The 14,245-nt window shown below is 36.8% G+C and overlaps 1 protein-coding gene across 5 annotated transcripts in view; it reads right to left on the bottom strand.

Annotated features, from left to right (window-relative positions):
• The window catches only part of CCDC181 (coiled-coil domain containing 181), a 75,429-nt gene that overhangs the window by 52,850 nt on the left and 8,334 nt on the right, over positions 1-14,245 (bottom strand). The window contains exons 1-4 of one of the 5 annotated variants that reach the window (XM_064594356.1): positions 11,623-11,788; positions 10,235-10,418; positions 1,254-5,701; positions 396-482 (exon numbers count right to left, since the gene is read on the bottom strand). The exons of 1 other annotated variant lie outside the window; for it this stretch is intronic. The gene's annotated coding sequence lies outside the window, so the exon portion shown is untranslated. Of the gene's footprint in view, positions 1-395; positions 8,399-10,234; positions 10,419-11,622; positions 11,789-14,245 lie in introns of those variants that run through there. 3 more of the 5 variants (XM_064594353.1, XM_064594357.1, XM_064594354.1) reach the window with 3 other exon arrangements.

Below are 14,245 nucleotides of genomic sequence, written 5' to 3'. Positions count from 1 at the left end.
TATGCCAGCAATACATTCCTTAAAACACTCTAATTTAAAAAAAAAAAAGTATTTACACTATCATTGTTATTTGTTCAGCAGATTTGTTCAGCACTTTCATGTGTTCAGCACTTTTGATGTATGCCCAACCCCCATAAGGCAAAAGTTTCAAGGGATCTCCTGCTGAGGCTCCAGCTTACTCAGTATGTGATTTGGAATCCTGTCATCAACCCTGAACTGGAGAAAGGATTTGACAGCAATAAATCATCATGGAAAAGAAAATGAATCAGAGGTTGGCTTTTGATAAAAGCAACAAATAGAATTTACTTTTTTAAATCACTAACAGGAAAACCCTCTGTTTGTAAGTGGTGTTTCATTGCCTAATAAATGATTACTCTTTGAAACTGTGTACCCACCTATGTTTGAACATAAGTGCCGTTCTCTAAGTCGGCTATAAGTCTTGCTCTTTTCAGCGCAGTATTATAGAAGTTTCACTTCCTTGACTTCCAGACATACATATTTAACATGAAAAGCAAAAAAAAATAATAAAAATAAGGAAGCTAAACTGCAAAGGGTCTAATTAAGGTATACACATAGTGTTGATGAGTAGCAGTAACAATGAGCCTGTTTTCTGCTTCTGTGCTGTGTGAGAGCAAAGAACCACTGACTCATATATGTGAGGAAATGCACTTCCATTCACTTGGTTGTCATAAAAATGCTTTTGAGTTAAGTCTCCATAGTCCTCTGTATTCACTTATATTCTTCACTGTGAATGTCGTCACCCCCACCAGGTTTGAAGCTGCTTTCAGTAACGTCCTAAACATAATGGGTGGTGGATGGAGATACGAATGCCAATGTGCTAACGCTAAGAGTCAGTTTCTGTAGCTGAGTTTAAATTTTAAGCAGCCAGTGTAAAAAAGGAAATAAAATATATTTTATCTAGCTCTTATCAGAAAGAAAAAAAATCACACGTGTTCCTCAGGAAAAACATGTTGTCCTGGCATTAATTTTTAAAATAATTTCTCAGGTAGGGTTTTAAGTAGGAAGTAAGTGATGAGAGAGACCTGGCTTTCAATAGCATTTTTACAGCAAAGACATAGATTCCTTGGGTCTGTTCATATTTTCTTGAGAATACGAATGTAGAAAAACTACATTCAAAACCACAGACTTTAAAAAATGGGCTTTGAACTTTTCCAACTTTGTTCTCTTCACCTATGCCTGGTGAATGCCTTCTGCCTTATAATGCCAATCCAAAAGCAGTGGTGGCTACATACCTTTCTTCTCTGGGGTTGGCAATTTTGTTAAAGCTCATTACAAAAGCTGGATATGCGAGAGTACATTTAGCATTAGCTGATAATGGACTTATCTTCTGAATCCAGATGCAGAGTGAACACCTCCCAAGAACACAGATTGCCACAGTTCCTGTCAGCAACCAAAAACACGCTTAAAAATTTAAGTCACACCATACCCCTCTCTAATTTTCCAATGCTATTATAATAAAATCCAAACCTCCTACCTTAATTTCAAGATTCTGCATTATTGGGCCTCTTTTTATTCCTGTAATCTCACCTCCTGCCACTATCTTGCTAACGCATGATGCTCAAAGTACTCTAATTCCTCAAGCATGTCAAGCTCTTTCCCATCTTTGCTAGTGCCTCTATCTGGAATGTTCCTCCCCAGATATTTGCATTGCTGACTCCTCCCCATCATTCATGCCTTCCTTGGTCTTGATCTTAGGAGGAAAATGCCTAATTTGTCACCATTAAGTATGATATTAGGGATAGGTTTTTTGTAAATGTTCTTTATCAAGTTGGGAACATTCTCCTCTAAGTTTACGAGAGTTTTTATCATAAATAGCTACTGAATTGTGTTGTATGCTTCTTTGGCATCAATTGATATGATCACATTATTTTTCTTTAGACTACTGATGGGATGGATTACATTGATTTTTTTTACCAAGTCAGAGATTTCATTTTATTTTTTTATTAAGTTGACATAAATGATATTAATTTCACTTGTATAACATGATTTGATATTTGCATATATTCTATTGATTGATTTTTAAATATTGAGCCACTTTGCAAACATCTGAATAAATCTCACTTAGTTGTGATGTATAATTCTTTTTATACATTGTTAAATTCAGTTCACTAATATTTTGTTGAGGATTTTTGCATCCACGTTCGTGAGAGATCTTGCTATGTAGTTTTCTTTCTTTTTTTGTCTTCATTTGTTTGGGGCATTATGGTAATGTTGAACTCATAAAACGAATTAGGAAGTGTTTCCTCTGCTTCTGTTTTCCAGAAGAGATTGTAGAGAATTGGTATCACTTCCAACTTAAATATTTGGTAGAATTTACCACTGAAACCATCCAGTCCTAGTGCTTTCTTTTTTGGACAGTTGATTAGTGGTTCAATTTCTTGAATAGTTATGGACCATTCAGATTGTGTTTTTCAGTTATTGGTCCAGTCCATCTAAGTTATCAAATTTGTAGGCCCAGAGCTTTTCATATTACTTTTTTATTATTGTTAAGTGTCCATAGGATCAGTAGTAATGATCCCTCTTTCATTGTTCATACTGGTCATTTATATCTGTTCTCTTTTTTTCATAGTTAGCCTGGCTAGGGGGTTATTGATTTTATTGATGTCTTTAAAGAAATACGTTTAGATTTCATTGATTTTCTCTATTTATTTCTTGTTTCCATTTCATTTATTTCTGTTCTAATGTTTATTATTTCTTTTCTTCTGCTTGCTTGAGGTTTAAATTACCCTTCTTTAGTTCCTAAAGTGGAAGCTTAGATTATTGATTTTAGATCTTTTCTAATACATGTACTTAATGTTATAAACTTCCCTCTAAACAGCTTTTGCTCATCCTGTGAATTTTGATAAGCTGTATTTTCATTTATTTCAAAATATTTTCACATTTCTCTTGAGATTTCTTTTTTGACACATGTTATTGAGAAGTGTGGTGTTCAATCTCCAAATATTTGGAGGTTTTATAGTTATCTTTCAGTTATTTATTTCTAGTTTAATTGTACTATAGTCTGAAAATATAATTTGTATGATTTCTATACTTTCAAATTTGTAAAGGTGTGTTTTATAATCCAGAATGTGGCCTATTTTGGTGATTATTCAAGTTTGAAAAGAATGTGTATTCTGCTGTTACTGGATGGAGCAGTCTATAAATGTCAATTAGATTAAATTAATTAATAATGTTTTTCAGGTTGATTGTATCCTTACTGATTTTCTGCCGTTTTGATCTATTAACTACTAAAAGAGTATACTGAAGTCTTTAACTATAGTAGTGGATTTTTCTGTTTCTCCTTTTAGTTCTCAGTTTTCATCTTACATATTTTGATGCTCTGTGTTAAGTGCATACATACTAAGAACTGTTATGTCTTCTTGGAAAATGGACCCCCCTTATCATTGTAATGCCCTCTTCATCTCTGATAATTGTCCTTATTCTGATTCTTCTTTAAAATCATATTGCTATTTCAGCTTTCTTTTAATGAGTATTAACATATCTTTCTCTAACCTTTGCTTTTAATCTATATGTGGTTTTTTTAAAGATTTATTTATTTATTTTAGAGAGACAGCATGAGGGGGCAGAGGGAGAGAGAGAGTGAGTGAAAAGCAGACTCCCCTTGGAGCATGAAGCCTGACATGGGCCCCATCTTATGACCCTGAGATCATGACCTAAACCAAAATCAAGAGTCCAGTGCTCAACTGTTTGAGCCACCCAGGTGCCCCTAATCTATGTGTTTTTTAAAAAATTTTTATTTATTTATATGAAAGAGAGAGCACAAGTTGGGGGGAGGGGCAAAAGGAGAGGGAGAAGCAGACTCTCCACTGAGCAGGGAACCCAACATGGAGTTTGATCCCAGGTCCCTGAGATCATGACCTGAGCCTAAGGTAGACACTTAAGAAACTGAGCCACCCAGGTACCCTCTATATGTGTTTTTATATTTAAAGTGGTTTCTTATAAATGATATATAGTTGGGTCTTGTTTTTAGTCACTCTGACAATCTCTGTACTTCAATTGTTGTATTTAGACCACTTATATTTAAAGTGATTATTGATATAACTATATTAGTATCTACCATGTTTTTAACTGTTTTCAATCCATTGCATTTATTCTTCATTACTTTCTTCTCCCTCTTTTTCTGCCTTCTCTGATTTTAACTGATAATTTTATATTACCTATTTTATCTCTTCTCTTAGGATAGCAATCATCATATTTCTTTAATAAAAAATATTAGTGGTTGCCCTAGAGTTTACAATGTATATTTTTAACTAAATCTAAAGCTAATTTCATGTAGTGCAAGTACCTTGTAATAGAGTATTCCTGGTTCTTTCCTCCTGACCCTTCCGACATCACTTTCATTAATTTCACTTAAACATATGCTATAATCACCCAATATATTGTTTCTATTATTACTTTATGCAGTCTAAAGTTTAGTTTTTAATAAATTAAGAATGAGAACAAAAGATTTTATTTTAATTCATTTATTCCTTCTCTGACATTCTTCCCTTATGTAGATCCAAGTTTCTGAACTGTATCATTTCCCTTCTCCCTGAAAAACTTCTTTTAACATTTCTTGCAGGGCAGAACAATATAACATTTCTTGCTTGCAGTGAATTCTCTCAGGTTTTCTTTTTCTGAGAAAGTCACGAGTGAAGGATAATTTTGCTGAATATAGAATTCTAGGTCAGTGGGTTTTTTTTTTCAACACTTTAAACATTTCACTCCATTCTCCTTTTCTTTGCATGGTTTCTGATAAGAGTCTGCTGTAATTCTTCTCCTTGTTCCTCTACAGGTAAGTTTTTCCCATCTCTGGCTTCTTTCAAGATTTTCAAGGTTGTTTTTGGTTTTCTGGAGTTTCAACATGACATGCTAAGTAGAGTTTTTTTTTTAATATATTTATCCTGCTTGATATTTTCTGGGCATTCTGGATTTGTGGTTTACTGTCAGTCATTAATTTTGGAAAGTTCTTGGGACATTATTACTTTAAATATTTCTTCTGCTCCATTATCTCCTTCTTTTCCTTTTGGTATCCCAATTATATGTACGTTACACCTTTTGTCTCACAGTTCTTGGATGTCCTATTCTTTTTTAAATTCTTTTTTCTTTTTGCACTTCATTTTTGGAAGTTTCCATTGACTGATATTCAAGATTACTTGTTTTTTCTTCTGCCATGTCAAGTGTACTGATGATCCCGCCAAAGGCAGTCTTCATTTCTGTTACAGTACCTTTGATCTCTAGCATTTCCTTTTGATTATTTCTTAGAGTTTCCATATCTCTGTTCACGCATGTTTTCTTAAACTTTCCACAAGAGCCCTTAAACATATTGACCATAGTTAAATTCCCATTCTGATCATCTAATATTTGTGTTGACCTGACTCTGGTTGTGATGCTTTGTCTCTTTAGAGTGTCTTTTTTCTTGCCTTTTAGCATGACTGATAAACTTTCTTGTTGTTGTTGAAAGTTGGATATGATGTATCATGAGGTAAATAGGACTTTAGTGTGAGACTTATATTAATCTGGCCAGAAGATGGGCCGTGTTGAATGTTTTCTGTAGCTGCAGGTGCCATAGGGTTCAAATTCCTCTAGTGTTCTTCTTTTTCTGTCTCTAGACTTTGGGCTTCCATAGGAACTCCTTTTCAGAGAGACTCTGTGTCTTGCCACTCCTTCAGTTGTAATTCAATGTTATTATACTAGAGACCTATTGGTATGGTGGTAAGGTATGGAAGAAGAGAGTCATTGTATAATCTTATGATTAAATCTCAATCTTTTAGTAGGCCTCTGTCCCTGATCTGTGACCTGACACGTGTTTGTTAGCCTCCTCCTTCATTGCATTTAGGTGAGAAAGAAAGCCTAGAGGGAGCTGGAATTGAGGAAATGCACATCCCCCATAAGATAAGGCTCTGTTATTGTCTTTTTTCCTGAAGAGTAGGCCTTTGTTTTGGAAAAGACTGTAGTCATATTTCACAGTGGGTACTTTCCCCCTCTATCTACAGAAATTTTCCATCTTCCCACACTGAAACTTCATATTCATTAAACATTAACTCCTTATTTTCCCTCCTCTCCAGCCCCTGACAACGAACATTCTACTGACAATATGTAGTCTTCTGTATCTGGCCCCTATCACTTAACATAATGTTATTGAAGTTAATCCATTGTGTAGGATGCATCAGTATTTTGTTCCTTTTTTTTTTTTTTTAGAGGGAGAGAGAGCATGTGAGCCTTGTGAGCCTGAGCAGAAAGGGAAAAGGGAAAGGGAGAGAGAGAATCCTAGGCAGGTTCCACGCCCAGCACAGAGCTCAAAGTGGGGCTTGATCTCACCACCCTGAGATCATGACCTGAGCCAAAATCAAGAGTTGGATGCTTAATGGACTGAGCCACCCAGGTGCCCCTATTTTGTTCCTTTTTATCACAGAATAGTATTCATTGTATAGATAATACCAGATTTTTTTTATCCACTTCCCAGTTGATGAACATTTGTGTTGGTTCTACTTTTAACTGTCATAATGTTGCTATGAAAATATTTGTTCAAGTCTTTGTGTGGACACTTTTCATTTTTCTCGGTTAGATTTCTAAGTGGAATTGTTGCGTTGTATGTAATTTTTAAGAAACTACCAATGTGTTTTCAAAAGTGGCTGTTCTATGTTACATTTCTCTCAGTATATGTTATTGAAATTCATCCATTGTGTAGGATGCATCAGTATTTTGTTCCCTTTTTTTTTTTAGAGGGAGAGAGAGCATGTAAGCCTTGCAAGCCTGAGCAGGAAGGGAAAAGGGAAAAAGAGAGAGAGAATCCCAGGCAGGTTTCAGTAACATATGAGAATTCCAGTTTATCTACATCCTTGACAGTACTTGGTATTTTCTGCTTTTTAAAATTATAACTTCCTCAAGGGTGCATAGTGGTATCTCATTTGGCATTAATTTTCATTTCCCTAATGACTAATGATATTAGGCACTTTTCATATATCTATTCACCATTAGTATGTCTTTGGTGACATGTTTATTCAAGTATTTGGCCCATTTTTAAATTGGGTTACTTGTTTTATTATTGAGTTGTAAGGATTCTTTATGTATTCTAGGTATAAGTCTTTTATCAAATATATGATTTGTAAATATTTTTTCCCAGTCTGGGGCTATGTAATCTCACTTTTGGTTCTAAGCTTTTCCTTTGTTTTTCTTCATTAATCCACCCACAAGCTCAGCCTTCAGATGGTTTGTAAATCATCATTACCTCTGACCTAAGGAGGAAATTTCCAAGGGAGAATTGAACTCCAGCAACTCCTACCTCTAGAGGCAGTCTCCATTGCCCTTCTTACAGGGATACCTGTTACAACCTGACACAGGGTTCTTTTCTAAAGTGTTGATATTTGTACAAAGCAGACAATTTGGCAGACTATGAAATCAAACCAGCAGTGATGGGTTGACATATATTAAGAGCTTCACCAGTATATATTTTATTCCTATACATCACAGGTTTATCAGTAATAAAGCCAGAATTTTCTTTAGTCAGTAGCTTTGAATACATGCAATCTAAACCATATCTCCCAAAGATATTTGTTCCATGAGTTCTTATCACTAAAGAATAAACCTTAGAAAAAACTTAGAAACCTCCATTTTAAACAATCAATTCAGTAAACTTCTATAGGGTATTGTGTTAGGTACTAAGAGACAAACAATGGACAAAACATGTTCCTGCCTCAAAGAGATTAAAGTGTATATATACATACAAATGACCACCATACATACCTGAGTGTATATGCGGTTGTGTAAAAACAGTAGGGAAGGCTGCCTATAAAAAGTGGCACTTGAACTAATCTTGATGAGTAAGTTGAATATCAGAGGTAGAAATGGGGGTGAGAGTATTCTAGGCACAGGAACTGTGCAAATATATAGAAGCAGAGGCTGTTAGAGAATGTCAACAGTGCAGATGTGTTCTGGAATAGTGTGGGATGGTATAGGGAAGCAAAGCTGGAAAATCGGGTAGGGCAAGGCTGTAAAGAACCTTCAATACCACCCTTTAGTGGTCTGTTGACCATCTCACTGTTCCCAACATTGCTAGGTCACCTGAAGGAATGGTTCTCAATTTTTTGTTATCATCCAACAATCACTACTTTATCAAAAGATTTAAATCCTCCTCTTAACAGTAATCAATTTTTTTTTAATTTTTTTTTTAAGATTTTATTTATTTGCAAGAGAGAATGAGAGACAGAGAGCATGAGAGGGAAGAGGGTCAGAGGGAGAAGCAGACTCCCTGCTGGGCAGGGAGCCTGATGTGGGACTCAATCCCGGGACTCCAGGATGATGACCTGAGCCGAAGGCAGTCGCTTAACCAACTGAGCCACCCAGGCGCCCAATAGTAATCAAATTTTAAGAGAAAGACATGTATCATATGATCTCACTGATATGAGGAATTCTTAATCTCAGGAAACAAACTGAGGGTTGCTGAAGTGGTGGGGGGTGGGAGGGATGGGGTGGCTGGGTGAGGGACATTGGGGAGGGTATGTGCTATGGTGAGCGCTGTGACTTGTGTAAGACTGATGAATCACAGACCTATACCTCTGAAACAAATAATACATTGTATGTTAAAAAAAAAAGAAGAAGAAGAAGATAGCAGGAAGGGAAGAATGAAGGGGGGTAAATTGGAGGGGGAGACGAACCATGAGAAACTATGGACTCTGAGAAACAAACTGAGGGTTCTAGAGGGGAGGGGGGTGGGGGGATGGGTTAGCCTGGTGATGGGTATTAAAGAGGGCATGTATTGCAATGAGCACTGGGTGTTATATGCAAACAATGAATCATGGAACACTACATCAAAAACTAATGATATAATGTATGGTGATTACCATAACATAATAACATTGTTAACAAGTAAAAAAAAATAATAAAGGAAATTTTTAAATACTGTATGATAATTCGTCAGATTATCTATGAAGAAGGCTTTTTCAGACATTGATAATCTTTTCTTTGCATATTTTGTTCAAGAACACTTCGGATGTATTATTATTATACCTCTATTAGATTTGCATCAGCTAATTACATGTTATATTAATGATTTCTTGTAAATCATTGACTTTGTTTTAAAAGGTGGCCTATTTTGAGACTTTGTATTGGTGCATTTCTGTTGGTGGAGAAAAAAAGGGAACTCCCAGGCTAGTGGTAACTAGTGCGATTCTCCTCTCTTGTGATACTGGCCAGGGGCAGTGATGCGGCACCCGGTCGGCTGGGCAATCACTACGGTAAACCACCAACAAACTGATAGCCACTCCACACCCACACAACCGTTCTGTTTCTCACTTTCAGTTGGCATTCAATAAATCACATGAGCTAGTTGACACTTTATTATAAAACAGGCTTTGTGTTAGATGACTGTGCCCAACAGCGGGCTAATGTAAGTGTTCTGAGCATGCTTACGGTAGGCTAGATTAAGCGATGATGTTCAGTGGGTTAAGTGTATTAAATGCATTTTCGAGTTATACTTTCAACTTAATGATCAGTTTATTGGGATGTGACCCCATCGTATGTTGAAGAATATAAATTTGAGAGTGATCAGTGTATACATGGTTTATAAAGCCATGGGACTTAGGGCGCCTGGGTGGCTCAGTCGGTTAAGTGTCTGCCTTCGGCTCAGGTCATGATCCCGGTGTCTTGGGGTTGAGCCCCGTGTGTCAGGCTCCCTGCTCAGCAGGGAGTCTGCTTCTCCCTCTCCCGCTGCCCCTCTCCCTGCTCGTATTCTCTCTCTCTCTCAAATAAATAAATAAATAAATAAAATAAATACAATCTTAAAAAAAAAAATAAAGCCGTGGGACTGGATGAAGACACACAGGAAGGGAATGTAGATGAGGAGGGAAAAAGAAGATCAGAGAAGTAAGCCTGAGGGTGGTCCAACATTTAGCTGTCAGGAAGAAGAGGAAGAACCAGCAAACAAGACCCAGAAGTGACTAGTGAGATATAGAGAGAGAATCCAGAGGCAGTTGCATCCCAGAAACCAGGGGAAGGTCATGTCCACTGTGTCACGTGCTGTTGACAGGTCAAATACAATGAGGACTGAGAACCACTGTTTTAACAGCAGTTTGATGGAATGGTGGATCCTAAACAAAATGAGAGAAAGAAGAGACAACAGGCATGATTTCAAAGAGTTTTGCTCTACAGGAAAGGGAGAAATGGGACAGAGAGGTTCAAGCAAAAAAAGATTTATCATGAAGCTAAATGAAGCTCACATTTCAGGGCTTCTCACCTGCACAGGCTCCTTCTAGGGCCCACAGAGGGGCCCCAATAATGTGTTTATGTGAAAATATGGTTTCATAAAATTTCCAAAAATAGAATATTTAATGACAATAACCCAGTGTCTCCTTCCATTCCAACTTCCTCCATCAAGTGTTCTCTGCCTTTGGTTGGCTGCAGACACTGCTGGAATTTGACTAAAGGAGAGTTAAGAATACATTTAATTTGGGTTAATATTTTAATTCTGAACAACAAAAAATATTTTCAAGTATAATAAAAGCTATAATCACATTGAATTGAGAATTATTTTCCTTTTTCTCTACCACTTAAATCTGAAAGACCTTGAGGGAGAGAAAATAAAATTACCTGTCGAAGTCTAAAGTACTATAGAAACAGAAGTGCCAAGAATTGTGGCAAATTTCTGGTCACTAAGTTATAAACCAATGCAGTTATTCTTGGCTGTAGTCTAGATGGGTTTATAATTTTCATTTTTTGAAGACTATGTAATCATGTGAAGCAAAATAAACTTGAGAAAGAATGGAGGAGTTTAAGAAATGAAATGCTATGAGATACTAAGGAACATGACTTAGCAAAACACGCATCCTTTACAGTAGATGACTACTCTATCCCACAACCAATCCTCTTTAGTAAACATAGTAAAATAGAATTAGCAATTATTTCCATCAGAATTCTTAAGACTTTTCTGAAATAACTAGACAGCCATAATCTTGTTAATATTGATTTGAACCTGTAAAATATGGTGGTGTATGAATGCTACAATTTAACTGTGACTTGATGCACATGAAACTTCTGTTTATTTCCAGAGATCTCTAAATGACTTTTTATAAACTGCTGGATTTTTATACAACTCTTTCCTAGTATAACATACAGATACGTGATCATTCGGCCTCTCCTAGAAGAACATGGGGGACATAGAATCTGTCACGTTCACAGGAAGCCCATATTTTTGTTGCTTACTCTGCGTCAACATTATAAGCAAAGAGCTCTATGACTGCAAGCATGGAGCAGAGCCTTGAACCTTACAGACACTGTTCCCAAACTCACTCTATTTTTACTCTCCCTCATCCCCCTGGTTCTCACCTTTTGTTCTGGGCAGGCAATCCCCGCTCCTTGCCTTTTTTGGCAGTAATCTAGAAGCATAAAGTGAATGCCCCTTTCTCCAAGTGGGCATCACTGAGAAAATGCCTTCCTAGAATCATGATTGCCACAATAGGAGCAAGAGACTAAAATACCTACATAGCTGATGAATCCCGGTTAAATGAATTTTGAAATTAACCTCCAGTTAATTTTGAAATTAACCTGGCAGTGGTGTGCTGCTTTTCCGAAGTGACACCAGATTTCTCCATCTGTATGACACACGTGGATTCTCCATAGCCTTACCCAAGTTGTTGCTTTTGGCATCTCTCTCTTCTTCAGGATCCAATAGATGCATTCTTGAAACAGTTTCAAACCCACAGCTGACTTTTTCCATTTTCACAATGTCTTTTCATTACTGTCATTATAAAGTAGCCATTTTTGCAGTAGTCAGACAAAAGCATAACCTCTTAGACGTGTTTTTTTCACTTTATAATGTTTTTCATCAGGAAAAAATGAAATCTGTATTTCAACACTATTGGAGTACAATATAGGTAACACAGGAGGAATGGATTTTTTTTTTTTGTCTCCATTACTCCAAAGAATGTCACTCATTTACCCTCTTTAAGTAATGTGAAGGTCCTTTGATTGTAATAGTTTTGAAGAAATCATACCTCTCTTCCATTCCTTGGAAGTAAATACTTGACTTTTATAGTTATCATTTTTCTTTTATATTTTTATTACTTATGTATATAGATTTAAATAATATTGTTTGTCTGCTTTTGAACAAATAGGATTGTATTGATATATTCTTGTGTGTCTTAGTTCCTTTACTCAAAATTATGTTCATAAGATTCATTGAAATTGTTGCCTGTGGCTCTGGTTTATTCCATTTTCATTCCTGTATAGTTACATGTCTAATGCTCAATAGTCACATGTCTAGCAGTTGCCAAATTGGAAAATGTAGCTCTACAGTATATACCCAGGAGTGGAACCGCTGGGTCATAGTGCGTGCATATCTTTGACTTTAAAGGACAATGCCAAAACATGCTATTCAAGGGGGGTTGTACCAATTTACACTCCCACCAGCAATTAATGAGGCATTATTTATTGAATTTTAACTTAAACATTTCTATTTTTAATTTCTAAGATATATCTTTATGTCCTTTTTCAAGTCAGTCTTTTCATTTGTTTTAAATTTTTTAAAAAGATTTTATTTATTTATTCATGAGAAAGAGGCAGAGGGAGAAGCAGCCTCCCCGAGGAGCAGGGAGCCCGATGCAAGCCTCGATCCCAGGACCCCGGGATCATGACCTGAGCTGAAGGCAGACACTTAACCATCTGAGCCACCCAGGCGCCCCAAATCAGTCTTTTCATTTTTGTTACTCTTGTTACTTGCTCTTTTTGTGATTTCATCTTTTATATTTAAAATTTTATGCATATTAATTTTATACTCTGTATCTGATAATTCCAATATCTGAAATCATTAGGACTCTTAATCTGTTGTTTGTTGTTTCTGCTGACTCTCACTCGTGGTTGCTTTATGTCTTTGGTGATTTTTTTAAGTAATGTATTTGATTTGCAAGACTTTATTAATTTCCAACTGTAATATTTTATATATTTGATCTGAGAGTGATCTGTCACCAAGTGTTCTATTAACTGCTTATGCTCTAGTGTGGCTTTTTGGCTCCGCTAGAGGATAAAAATTATGCATATGGCATTGGAGTTGACAAATATTAAGAGTAATAATTATTATGCTTTTTTTGTTGAGGGAGGTCATTGAGAGGACATGACTACTGGTTGAACAGTGAGCTGGACCCTGGCAACTGGAGGCTCCACACCCCCTCCCCTGTCCTTGGATGTGCATTCTGCTTGCCTTGCCCGCTCCCAGCAGCTGCCCAAGGACACAGCCTTGAAACAGTGATGTGGTATTGAGATGATCTGGATAGTAAACGTGACTGAACCCAGCTAAGGCCTCTGTGTAAATGTACAAGATATCATGGGTGGGTGCAGGGATCTGCTCATCTTACAGCAGCCCAAGATAAGCCTTGTATGTAAGTTCCCTTTGCTTATTAAACCTGCCACCTATCTGGTGTGGTCTCTTTCTTCAGTCTCTGCCTGCTTTCGGAGTAAGGAGGCCAGTTTCACATTACACCTGGGAAGCTCCTGAGGAGCCTGCGAATTACCATATTTATATTTCTCAAATTTCCTACCACAAACACATAATGCTTTTAAAGCCATGAAATAATGTTAAAATAACCATGGAACCAAAATATTTGCCAACCACAAGAAAACTCAATTAGTAAAATTTTATTGTGCCTTGTGAGTTGGGATTTCAGGTCACTTCTTAGAAGACTACTTATTGAAAATTAAGGTATCCTTTTGTCTGTGATTTTCCATTCCACACTGTGTATGTATAGTGCAGCCTCACTCCCCTGGACTCAGGGAATGCTTTTCTCTAGAGATAATTTTTTATTATTATTTTTAAAGATTTTATTTATTTGACAGAGCGAGAGAGAGCGCAAGTAGGGGGAGAGGCAGAGGGAGAGGTAGAAGCAGACTCCCTGCTAAGCAGGGAGCTGGATGTGGGGCTGGATCTCAGGACCCTGGGACCCTGACCTGAGTGGAAGGCAGACACTTAACCCACTGAACCACCCAGGCCCCCCTAGAGATAATTTTTTAAAAACTGCTTCTACCATAAGCCAGTGGTTTCTACTCATCTGGGACTGCTTTAGCTCCCACTTAGAATCCCTGGTTTAGGCTGGAGTCTTTTCTGCCATTAGGCATATCCAGATCTTTTGAAGTGGATATGGAGGAATGACTTTGGGTATGAAATGGCTTATACCTAAGGAAAGGAGACTAACATGAAGAGAAAAATTCAGGGTGGGGAAGATAGGACCAAAAACTGTAACTGGGATTTAATTTCAAG

This window comes from Mirounga angustirostris, unplaced genomic scaffold, assembly GCF_029215605.1.
Source record: "Mirounga angustirostris isolate CCGP_5_RB_7025 unplaced genomic scaffold, mMirAng1.0.hap1 SCAF_6, whole genome shotgun sequence".
Taxonomy (NCBI): domain Eukaryota; kingdom Metazoa; phylum Chordata; class Mammalia; order Carnivora; family Phocidae; genus Mirounga; species Mirounga angustirostris.
The sequence above is the reverse complement of the archived record's forward strand: the minus strand, read 5'-3'. Positions and strand labels throughout refer to the sequence as shown.